The 12,965-nt window shown below is 50.2% G+C and overlaps 1 protein-coding gene across 1 annotated transcript in view; it reads left to right on the forward strand.

The window, feature by feature from the left end:
* PNPLA7 (patatin like phospholipase domain containing 7) overlaps nucleotides 1-12,965 on the forward strand; it is an 864,087-nt gene that overhangs the window by 770,132 nt on the left and 80,990 nt on the right. The window lies entirely within an intron of this gene.

Raw genomic sequence — 12,965 nt, forward strand, 5'->3', positions numbered from 1 at the left:
AAGACAAGGGGAAACGCAGAGCTTTCATGCGATACCTGCCACGAGCCGATTTTAGCAGTATGCCCACCCATACTGCAGACAAGTAAGATAATAGGAGGCCCCTCTACAACAGTTAAGATGGCGACTCCAGTTACTCCGACTGCCCCAACGTGCAGCCCAATGATCACACTACAAACAGAGGCGATCCCCAAACTAAAAAACCATCTTATTGGATGACCACCTCACCAGGCTCCAGACCTCGGTGGACGGAATAAAAGATAATATGAAGCGGCAGGCCACCAGGCACCAACAGGTGGAAGACTGGGTCTCCGCCCAAGAGGATCAAATGGCGGGGCTGGCGGCAACTGTTCGGGCCTTAGAGGACAAGTGCAGCAGGTTGGAAGACCGGGCGGATGATATTGAAAACTGGAGCCACCGCAATAATATTTGCCTGATCGGGCTACCGGAGTCACTGGGTGAGAAGGACTTGTGGGCGCTGGTTACATCATGGCTACCTAAGGAGCTGAGTATGGAGCCTGAGGGCTCTCCCCTGTTGGTGGAGTGGGTGCACCGGGTGGGAGTGTGCTGAGAGGGAGACTGGAGGCTTAGACCAGTAATCATGCGAGTGTTGAATTATGCAGAGAAGCCCAAGCTGTTAACCCTATATAAATCTAAGGGGGAGCTCTCACACAACAGACATAAAATTCTTCTGTTCCAGAATTACTTGGCATGGGTCTCAGAGCAACGGCGGGCAATCACACCATACTACACTCAGCTCTACCAGCAAAAGATCACCATCTCACTGCAGTTTCCAGTCAAGGTGTCTCATGAAAATCAGATGCAATTCTTCACCAGGCTGGAGGAGCTTCGAGCATTTCTGGAAAGTCTGTCTGGCTGATCGACAGAGGTTGGGCATCGGGCCTTGGAGTGCCTGTTGGGCATGTGTATGTCTGCTTGCTGGATCTTGATTTCATGTGGAGTGCGGACAGTATGGTGGGTCTGGTCTGGATATTTTATCAGTAGTGTTGGTAGTCTCTTCCTTTATTTTCGCTGATCTGGGCGGCAGGGTATTCTGCCTGCCCGAAGAACTGTTTGTGGTACTGAGGGGGGGCCCTCGGAACTGGGGCAGGTTTGCTCTCATTTCTATTATGCGATCTTTCTTTTCTGTATTATTGTTGGGATCTTCCTCAGAGGGTTTCCAGTAATCTTGTATCTTATTCTGGGTATGTTTATTTGTAAGTGCCTTTGCAACCAGATTGGATGTTTTTTTTCTGTATAAGATATTGATATCTGAAGAGGGGGGACACTTGTCATAATTCTTCTTGGGGGGAAGAGGGGGCAACAGAGAGGTTTGAGTGCATTGAGTACTGGGCAGAGCAGGGTTGGAGGAGGGCTGACGGTAGGCCTCAAGGGGGGATGGCTGGGGCAGGGTTGTATGCATGAGGTGTGGTTGTGTATGATTGTCGGATTAAGTGTGCTGGGGATTCTGGTGCGGGTGGTGGGGGTGGGATTGCTGGCAGTAGAGGGGGACCTGTGGTCATGTATATGACTCAGATTATGATATCTGGGGATGGACCTAGCTGGGGGGTCTATCTGCCAGTTGATACTCCATTATTCTTGCCTGGGGCGATCTGGTGGCTTTTCTTGCTTAGTAGTTATGGTTAATTTGAAGATAGCTATATTGAACATAGATGGTATACACTCACCAGTAAAGCGTAAAAAAAAATTTAACGTGGCTTAAACAACACCATGTAGACATAGCATATCTTCAGGAGACTCACCTTTCCACACCTGAACAAGAGAAACTGCGTAAGGATTGGGTAGGGGAAGTTAATTATTCTGCTTATAATAGTAGACAGAGGGGGGTAGCTATACAGATTACTTATGACTGTAGATATTGGGTGTATACAGATTACAGAATAAGAGATTGGACCCCCACAGTTCCCTGAGTAAGAGGACATAGCAGCCTTCTTTATCCTAAATAACCAGCTCACCTTTATCCACATGTTTATTCACACCTTCAAAGAAGTCAAGCAAATTTGGATTGTGAAAAATTGCAGGCGGACCTTAGGAAACTGGAAGACTGGGTGTCCAAGTGGCAGATGAAATTTAATGTGGACAAATGCAAAGTGATGTATATTGGGAAGAATAACCTGAATCACAGTTACCGCATGCTAGGGTCCACCTTGGGGGTTAGCACCCAAGAAAAGGATCTGAGTATCATTGTAGACAATATGATGAAACCTTATGCCCAATGTGTGGTGGTGGCCAAAAAAGCAAACAGGATGCTGGGAATTATTTAAAAATGGATGGTTAACAAGACTAAGAATGTCATAATGCTCCTGTATCGCTCCATGATGCGACCTCACCTGGAGTATTGTATTCAGTTCTGGTCTCCTTACCTCAAGAAAGATATAGTGGCGCTAGAAAAGGTTCAAAGAAGAGCGACCAAGATGGTAAAGGGGATGGAACTCCTCTCGTATGAGGAAAGACTAAAATGGTTAAGGCTCTTCAGCTTGGAAAAGAGACAGCTGAGGGAAGATATGATTTAAGTCTACAAAATCCTGAGTGGAGTAGAATGGGTACAAGTGGATCGATTTTTCACTCCATCAAAAATTACAAAGACCAGGGGACACTCTATGAAGTTACAGGAAAATACTTTTAAAACCAATAGGAGGAAATTTTTTTTCTCTCAGAGAATAGTTAAGCTCTGGAATACATTGCCAGAGGACATGGTAAGAGTGGATAGCGTAGCTGGTTATAAGAAAGGTTTGGACAAGTTCCTGGAGGAAAAGTCCATAGTCTGTTATTGAGAAAGACATGGGGGAAGCCACTGCTTGCCCTGTATTTGTAGCATGGAATTTTGCTACACCTTGGGTTTTGGCCATGTACTTGTGACCTGGATTGGCTACCGTGAGAACGGGCTATTGGTCTGACCCAGTAAGGCTCTTCTTATGTTCTTATGTTCTTTCACCCACTAGCTTGCCCATTTCCCAACTCACTTCTTCCTCAACCCTCCATTCCCTTTCATCTTTAATCTATTTCTTATTACCATATTTCTACCCTCTATAATCACTATCCTCTAATTCATTTCCTTGCCATCCCTCATCCCCCTCCTGGCCTCTTCAGTAAGGTTCCACCATTCTCAGTGTCTTCCTCACTCTATTTTTCTAGCCCAGATATGCTCCCTTTTCGTCTCCTCCCCACCGTCATAGCCTGACTTCTCCTTGTCCCTTCTTTCTTCCCTCCTGCCCTCTCCCTTTTCTCCCACTCTAATCCCTCATTCCCATTGTCCAGCATCTCTCCATCACGCTCTTCTGCTTCTAGATCCAACATTCCATCTTTCTCTTTTGTCCACCTGCTGTCTCTCTCTCCCTCCCTCTCATACACCCCCTTGACCAACATCTCCCTCCCTTGTGCGCTAGGTCCAACATCTATCTATCTCTCTCTCTCTCTCTCTCTCAGTCCCTTGCACCCTAGGTCCAACAACTTTCTTCTCCCTCCCTCAATGCAGTATTCTCTCCCTTACTCCCTTTCACTGCCATGTCCAACATGTCTGCCTCTATCCCTCTATCCATCATCTCTCTCCCCCTTCCTTGTGTACTGGGTCAAACATCTCTCCCTTCCACCATAATTACATTACATTACATTGATATCTTCTATCCCACCAATACCTTTCAGTTCTAGGCGGTTTACAACAAAAAATTAGCCTGGGCATTCCCAGGGAGATTACTAGGTAGATAGATATATAGTGTGCATCAGAATCTGGGAAGGGTCGATTTAGATCATTTGACAAATTTCTTGAATAGTATGGTTTTCACTTGTTTTCTAAATGCTTTATAGTTGAGCATTGTGGTCAGCAGATTTGAGAGGTGGTGGTCTATTTTTGCTGCTCTGGTGGCTAGTAGACTGTCATATATTTTTTTGCTTTGCATGCCTTTGATTGAGGGGTGGGTAAAGTATGCTTGAGTTCTCCTTGGTCTGGATGTGTTTTTCCTGATTAAGTGTTTGTTCAGATAGCTTGGTCAATTTCCATTTGGGGCTTTGAATAGGGTGCAGTAGAATTTGTGTTGTATGCATGCTTGTACTGGGAGCCAGAATGAGTTTTGGAAAGCTGAGGCAGTGGCGCACCTAGCATATGTGACACCTAAAGCCCATCATTTTTTGAAACCCTCCCCCCCATCTGTACGAAAAACATGATTTTTAGTAACAAGCCACAAGTCACACATGAGTACCTAGGAAAAGGCAGCATCTTACATACTGCAGTGAGCAGTACAACATCAAAACACCCATTGTAAAACTAAACAAGCCAGACTAGTACAGATCAATCCTACACCATCAATCCTAACAGAAAACATGTCTTACAAACACACAGAACACAGAAAACACCTACGCCTAGTATGGAATATGTCATCACAAACTAACCCCTCCCCCTTTTACAAAACTGTAGTGTGGATTTTAGCCACGGTGGTAACAGCTCTGACGCTCATAGAATTCTGAGCATCAGAGCTGCTACCACCTAGCTGGGGCTAAAAAACGCTCCACAGTTTTGTAAAAGGGGGGATAAAATAGAAATACATAGACAAAGGTTAAATTGAACCAGCAAGAAGCTGGACTCTGTATACAATGCAACATCACAGAAACAGTGACACTTGTCTCCTAAGGCAATAAATAAATAGAAAATTTTTGTTCTACCTAGGTCTTCTCTGGTTTCTGCGTTCCTCATCTTCATGTTACTCTCTTCCTTCCATCCACTGTCTGCCGTCTCTCTGCCCCTGTGTGGCATCTTCTCTCCTATGCCCCTTCCAGAAACTGTATGCCTCCACCTTCCATCTCTCCTTTCACTCCCCATTGGTCTGGCATCTCTCTTCTCTCCTTCCCTCTCCTACACCTCTCTTCTGCAATCCCTTTCTTCCCTCATTTTCCTTTTCAATTTATTTTCTGCATCCATCTAGATTACGTTCTTGCTACCCTCTCATCAATTTCCTTTTTTACTGTCTACCTACAGCTCGCCACCTCTTTCCCTTACCCTGTCCAGTATTTCCCTAACTCAATCCTATTCCCCCCATCATGTGCCCTCCTTTTATTTATCCCCTCCTTCCATTATGTGCTCTCTACCCCTTCCATCTAGCTAAAGAAGCACTGCCTGGGCTTTGCAGTCCCCAGTTATGTCTCTAACAGGATATATATTTCAAATCTGATATATTCTAAAGACAAAATAGAAATAAAATGATTTTTTTTCTACCTTTTGTTGTCTCTGGTTTCTGCTTTTATCTTCTTTTCACTCTTTTCCTTCCAGCGTCTGCCCTGTCTCTTCAATCCAGCATCTGCCCGTTCCATCCACTGTCTGCCCCTTCCAGAAATTGTCTGTCTCCCCCTGCCATCTCTCCTCTCATCCCCCCCTTTGGTCTGGCATCCATCATCTTCCCTCTGTTCCTTCATGGTCTGGCATCTTTCTCCTTTTTAAACTAAACTAAACTAAACCTTAGGTTTGTATACCGCACCATCTCCAAGGTTGTGGAGCTCGGCACGGTTTACAGGAGTTGTAATGAGAAAGGAACTACACGGAAAGGGCTAGATGAGGATACAGAGGAAAGAATGAAGTTAGAGGGCTAGGATGTTAGATGAGGAGGGAAGTGTTAGATTTTTGAGAATAACCAGGTTTTCAGATGTTTACGAAAGGGTTGGAGAGCACTCAGGTTCCGAAGGGGGGAGGTAAGGTTGTTCCATCTCTCTTTCCCTCCCCCTGTGGTTTTTAGCATCTCTCTCTTCTCATTTCCTCCGCTCAGATCTGATATCCCTGTCACCTTCCCCGTTCTCTGGCATCTCTCTCTCCTCTCTCTCTTCCCTTTCCTTCTCTGGTCTTCCTTCTTTATTTTCTGCCTCCGTCTAAATTAAATTCTTTCTTACTATGCAGTCCTCAGTTTCCCTTTTTTCACTGTGTCTACCCACAGCATGCCACCCCTTTCCTTCACCCCTTCACTATCTCACTAACTCTATCTTTTTCCCCCATCCAGCCTATGTCCTTTTTCTTTATCTCTCCTTCCATCCAGTATGTGTTCTCTTTCTCCACTTCCATTCAGCATTTGCTCTCCCTTCTCCCCACTTCCATCATCTACCCTCTTCTCTCTCCCCACTTCCATCATCTGCCCTCTTCCCTCTCCTCCCTTCTCTCCACTTCTATCATCTGCCCTCTTCTTTCTCACCCTTCTCCCAACTTCCATCATCTGCCCTCTTTTCTCTCCCCCTTCTCTCCACTTCCATCAACTGCCCCCTTCTCTTAATCTCTCCATCCACCACAGGCCCATCTCTCTCCCTTCCTCTCACCTTTCCAATTTTGGCAACAAGATCGGAACCCCCCCCCCCCCAGCGATGACACTTAAGATCGGCAACGGGCCTCCTTCTACCCCGACATCAACTGAATTTCATATCGGCAACACGGTGCTCAGTCAAAAGTTTCCCTCTGACTCAGCTTCCTGTTTCCGCCCAGGTAGTTCAGTCAGAGGGAAGCTTTTGACTGAGCACCGCGTTGCCCATCTGAAGTGCTGTTGATGCCGGGGGTAGAAGGAGGCCCATTGCCGATCTTAAGTGTCATCGTGGGGGGGGGCGTTGCCGATCATGAATTGCGTCACGGGGGGGGGGGGGGGGCGCCGATGCCGCTCATCGCCGTAGCAGCCCAGATGCTGTCGATGGCCCCAGTGCGATCTTGCTGGCCCTGCACGGACCAGCACCGGATGACCCAGACCTGGCCGGCTGTGCACCCCCCCTAAGGCGTGCATCCGGGGCAGACCTCCCCCCTTGGTACGCCACTGAGCTGAGGTAATGTGTTTGTATTTTTTCAGCAAGTATGGTAAAATTATGGTCATACCTGTTAATTTTCTTTCCTTTAGAAGCAGCAGATGAATCCAGAGACTAGTGGGTATAGCTCACATCGACCAGCAGGTGGAGATAGAGAACTGATTAACAGTTGGCCTTAAAGCCTGGTGCTCCTTCTGTTGCTTCAGTTATGCAATTTGCCCAAGCATCCCGATAGGAGAATGAGCAACCAGAAAACTCCATTCCAGTAGAAAATGTGTCTTTCTCTTCTTCTTATCCCTTTTTTTTTTTTTTTTTTTTTCAGCAATGAAATAATACACTTACCAACCATAGCCCCGGCTAACCTAATGACCTAAACACCCTACACACAGCCCGTGCACTTGGGGAGGGGCTCTGGATTCATCTGCTGCTTCTAAAGGAAAGAAAATTAACAGGTATGACCATAATTTTACCTTCCATAGCAAAGCAGCAGATGAATCCAGAGACTAGTGGGATGTAGCAAAGCAAACTCAAACTGGGTGGGACGCCAATGCCGCCTCTGCCAGCACTGCCGCGCCAAAACTCGCCTCTGAACGGGCTGCTACATCTAAACGATAATGCTTTGAAAAAGTATTCCCTGACGACCAAGTGGCCGCCCGGCAAATCTCCTCTAATGACATCCCCCCGGACTCCGCCCAAGATGTAGCCAAAGCCCGAGTGGAATGAGCATGAAGGTGCTCCGGTACCTTCTTCCCTGACAACACATACGCCGAAGCAATAGCGTCCTTGACCCAACGCGCAATGGACGCTTTAGACGCCGCCATCCCTTTGTTTTTACCCGCGAACGCGACAAAGAGATGGTCCGACCGGCGAAAAGCATTCGTCACCTCCAAATAATGGAGAAGCATACGGCGGACATCCAGGAGCCGTACCGACAAAAAACGCTTCCCCCAATCCTCCTTCCTGAAGGATGGCAGAAACAGACTCTGGTTCACATGAAAGGACGAAATAACCTTAGGCAGGAAGGACGGCACCGTACGCACCGTCACCCCCAGCCTCCGAGAAACGCAAAAAGGGTTCCCTGCAAGAAAGCGCTTGCAGCTCTGATACTCGCCTTGCTGAAGCCATCGCCACCAAAAAAACTGTTTTTAGTGTGACATCTTTCAAAGTGGCCGCTGACAGGGGCTCAAAAGGTGCCCCCTGCAATTTCCCAAGGACGAGTTTAAGGTTCCAAGTTGGACAAATTCGCTTAACCGGCGGCCGGATATGTTGAACCCCCTTGAGGAAACGTACCACGTCCGGCTGTGATGCGAGAGCCGAGCGAGCCACCCGGCCCCTGTAACAGGCAATGGCCGATACCTGAACCTTTAAAGAGTTATATGCTAACCCTTTCTCTACGCCCTCCTGCAGGAACGCCAGAATAGCCGGCAGAGAAGCCTGGAAAGGCGCAATTCCGTGTCTGCCGCACCATGCCTCAAAGATCCTCCAGACCCTCGCATAGGAGGCTGACGTTGAAATCCTCTTAGCCTTAAGCAGGGTGGAAATCACCAGTTCTGAATAGCCCTTCTTTTTCAGCCGTGACCTTTCAATAGCCAGGCCGTAAGACCAAAGCGGCCCGGATCTTCCATTAATATTGGACCCTGAGTTAGCAAGTCCGGAGTTACCTGGAACGCTACCTGCTCGCCTACCGACAGCAGCATCAGATCCGCGTACCATGGCCGCCGTGGCCAATCCGGAGCCACCAGGATTACTCTGCCTCGAAAGCGAGCGATGCGCTGCAACACCCGCCCTATCATGGGCCAAGGCGGGAATACATACAGAAGGGAACTCGGAGGCCACGGGAGAGCTAATGCGTCCACCCCTTCCGATCCCTGTTCCTTGCGTCTGCTGAAGAACCGAGGTACCTTCGCATTGCGGGAAGAGGCCATGAGATCCATCTCTGGCCACCCCCATCGACGGACTAGCAGGCTGAACGCTCGAGCCGACAACTCCCATTCTCCCGGATCGAGAAGAGTTCTGCTGAGGAAGTCCGCTTGCACGTTTTCGTGCCCTGCAATGTGGGCCGCCGACAGAAGCGGAATCTGCCCCTCTGCCCACCGAAACAAAAGTCTTGCCTCTTCGGCTAACTGCGGGCTCCGGGTACCCCCCTGACGATTGACATACGCGACCGCCGTGACACTGTCCGAAAAGATCCTGGTCGGTCTGTCTTGAACTAGGGTCTGAAAAGCCCGCAGCGCCAACCGGATCGCTCTTAATTCCAGTAAGTTTATGGGCCATTGAGCCTCCTGGGAAGACCACCTTCCCTGCACCGACATGTGCATGCACTGGGCTCCCCAACCCTGCAGGCTGGCATCCGTTGTAACCACAACCCAATCCGGTGTGGCCAACGGCATGCCCCTCCAAAGATGCCCGTCCTGGAGCCACCAGCGCATGCTTTGAGCCGCTCGAGGACTCCACTGGAGACGCACATTGTAGTTCAGAGAAGCTGGAGACCAACGAGAGAGCAGAGACTGCTGTAAGGGTCTCATGTGGCTCCGGGCCCAGGGAACCACCTCCAGAGTCGCCACCATGGAGCCCAGCACCTGCACATAATCCCAAACTCGAGGTCTGGGCGACCCGAGAAGGAGGCGAATTTGCGCCTGCAATTTCTTCCCCCGATCTCGGGGTAGAAATACCTTCCCCAGAGCCGTATCGAACCGCACCCCCAGATGCACCAAAGACTGCGATGGGGACAAAACACTCTTGGGAAAGTTGACAATCCACCCCAACGACTGAAGGAGAGAGATCACTCTCTGCGTCACCGACAAACTCTCCTGCCGGGACGAGGCGCGGATCAACCAATCGTCCAAGTAAGGGTGTACCCGAATCCCTTCCTTGCGTAGAAAAGCGGCTACCACCACCATGACCTTGGAAAACGTGCGGGGAGCCGTCGCCAGGCCAAAGGGCATTGCCCGAAACTGATAATGTTGGCCCAGAATCGCAAACCGCAGATACCGCTGATGCGGAGCCCATATCGGAATATGGAGGTACGCTTCCTTGAGATCGAGAGACGTGAGGAACTCTCCCGGTCTTACCGCCGCAATAACCGAGCGTACCGTTTCCATTCGGAAATGGCGCACACTGAGGAATCTGTTGACCCCTTTGAGATCCAGCACTGGTCTGAAGGACCCCCCCTTCTTTGGTACAATGAAGTACAGGGAATAAATACCGCTGCCTACCTCTTCCGGGGGCACCGGTACCACCGCCCCCAGATCGAGCAGCACCTGAAGCGTCCTGCGGACCTCGGCTCCCTTGGCCGCTCCATTGCACGGGGACACCACGAAAGAATCTACGACAGGAGCGGCGAATTCTAATTTGTACCCGTCGCAAACAATGTCCAACACCCACTGATCGGACGTGACTGTGGCCCACTCCGCCCGGAATGCCGAAAGCCGACCCCCTAAGGGCAGGGCGGAGGGAGCCAAGCCCCCGTCATTGTGGAGTGCGACTGGCTGGGGTACGGGCTGACTGCCCTGGAGAGGGTTTCGTCGTGCGAAAGGAACTTCTCTGCTGAAACCGAGGTCTCGAAGCAGAGAACGGGCCAGATGCAGACCTGGAAAAAGGTTTACCAGCCCTGGCACGCCTCACATCCCGGAAACGTGGTCTAGACGATGAGGCCCGTACCGGGGGCCTAGCCCTGTCCTCCGGTAAACGCTGCGTTTTGGTATCCCCAAAATCCTTGACCAGTTTATCTAACTCCTCTCCAAACAATAAACCCCCTTTAAAAGGGAGTCTCACCAGCCGGAGCTTGGACGCTGCATCGGCCGCCCAATGACGGAGCCACAAGGATCTGCGTGAAACCACAGACAGAGACATTTGTTTCGCAGACGCCCGAACAATATCATACAAGGAGTCTGCTAAATAAGCCAAGCCGGCCTCCAAATCAGCCAGTTCCGCAGGGACAGAACCCCCAGACTCCAGCAAATTATCGGTCATCCCTTGTGACCACTGCAGACATGCCCGCGCTGCGTAAGAACTGCATATTGCGGCCTTTAAAGTAACTGCAGCCACTTCAAAGGACATCTTTAGGGATGCTTCAATCTTTCTATCCTGCGCATCCTTTAGTGTCACGCCCCCTTCAACCGGCAAGGTAGTTCTTTTAGTCACCGCCGCCACCAAAGCGTCCACCCTAGGTAACCGAAACCTGTCCAGTTCGGTCGGGTCAAGCGGATACAAGAGCCTCATGGCCTTTGCCACCCGCAAACTGGCCTCCGGCGCCTCCCATTGCGCCGAGATCAGCTCCTGCATGGCCTCATGGACCGGAAAGGACTTAGGCGGCCTACGTGTACCTGCCATCAGGGGGTTACCGGACACCTTAGCATCTTCCTGAGCAATGTTCAAACTTTGTAAAGCCTTTGAAATAAAGGAAGAAAGCTCCTCTCTATGGAACAAACGGAGAGCGGAAGGGTCATCCCCCTCCCTACCCGGGATACTCTCCTCGTCCCAATCCAATAGTTCACCCTCCTCCAACGACTCAGGTAAAGAGAAAGGCGACCTGGGCAAAATATCTACAGCCTCCGCAGACACCAGTCTGCGCTTCTTAGCCCCCTGCGACCGCCCCGGGGTCCCAGCTGCCCCCGCAGTGGGTCTGGTATCTGTCCCCTCCCCCCCCGCAGAGGTAGAGGGTACCGCAAGGGACCGCCCGGCCCCCAGCACCGGCTGAGTAGGCTGCGAGGACTGCAACTGAAACACATGATGGAGCAACTTTACAAACTCGGGCGAAAAAGATCCCCAGTTAAGGGGCACTCCCCCTCCCTGCTCCGAGCCGAGGGGCGGGCCCACGCCGGCCTCCAGCGCTCTCGGCTCTCCCCCCGCCGCCTCACACCTGTCTTCCGTGGCCGAGTCCTGCAGTACCCCTGCATCGACTTCGAGCGGCGGGGACCTTGAGCGAGACTCCCGCACCCGGGAAATGGCCGCCTCACAAGCCGCCAAAAACGGATCATCTGCCGGCGCTTCCCTGCACCCGGCAGAGCACAGACCCGACAGTGTTCGGCGCTTCCCACAGCGCGAACACTGCTGACCAGCCTCGGCAGCCATCCCCCCTCGGCTTTACTAAACCTCCGACGCTCACGTTTTTTTTTTTTTTTTTTTTTGTACACACGCGGCGAACGCCGCCGAACGCCGACTCCGCCCCCGAAGACGCCCGGCACCCGGGAACGCTACGAGGACCACTACCAACGAGTAAGCAAAAATAACTCACCCAACCGGTAAGCCGCTCACCCCCGAAGCCAGGGAATCGTTGGTAAATGTACTGGAAGCCGAGTTTAACCCCTGCCCAGCTCAGTACACGCAGGAAGGCTCCCTTTTTTTTTTTTTTTTTTTTTTATACTGGAATGGAGAAGCCAGCCAATAGTCCTGCAACCTGGAAAGGAACCCCTCTATCCAACGGAGGGGAGGGTGGAGCAGGGACCTGGGAGGGCCCAGGTGTACCTCCTAAAGCCGGCACCAATCAGCCCGGCACCCCCAACCTACTGAAGAGAACTAGTCTCAACAGAGGAATCCTAACGGAACACCAATCCAATCTATCCGGCAGCAGCCAGAGACCAGGAGCTAGAAAGGTAGCTCCACCCCTGCTGGGAGATAGAGCAAAACTGAAGCAACAGAAGGAGCACCAGGCTTTAAGGCCAACTGTTAATCAGTTCTCTATCTCCACCTGCTGGTCGATGTGAGCTATACCCACTAGTCTCTGGATTCATCTGCTGCTTTGCTATGGAAATTAGTCTTAGGGCTGTATTTTGGACTGTTTGTTTTAGCATGTTGGCGGGGCATGACAGCTAAAGTAGTAGTCCAGGAGTCCTAGGATTAGTGCTTGTACTATGAGTTTGAATTGTTCATTGTTGAAGTATTTTCGGATTTGTCTTAAGTTGCGCATGGTTGCGAATACTTTCTGAACCGTTTTGCTGATTTGAAGTTGCATGGTGCAACCTTTGTCTATCATTATTCCCAGCAGTTTTAGGTTGGGTTGTAAGGGATATGTGATGGAGTTTATTTCTAGGTTTGTTATGGTTTGGGTTTTATTTCTTTCTAGAATTTGATTTTGTCTTGGTTCAGTTTTAATTTGTGGTCTCATCCATTTTGACACTGTTTCTAGTACAATGTGTAGTTTGTTCATTGTGTTGGGGGTGGTTTGGTCGAAAGGCAGGAGGATGGTG

The sequence above is a fragment of the Geotrypetes seraphini genome, chromosome 10 (assembly GCF_902459505.1).
Source record: "Geotrypetes seraphini chromosome 10, aGeoSer1.1, whole genome shotgun sequence".
Taxonomy (NCBI): domain Eukaryota; kingdom Metazoa; phylum Chordata; class Amphibia; order Gymnophiona; family Dermophiidae; genus Geotrypetes; species Geotrypetes seraphini.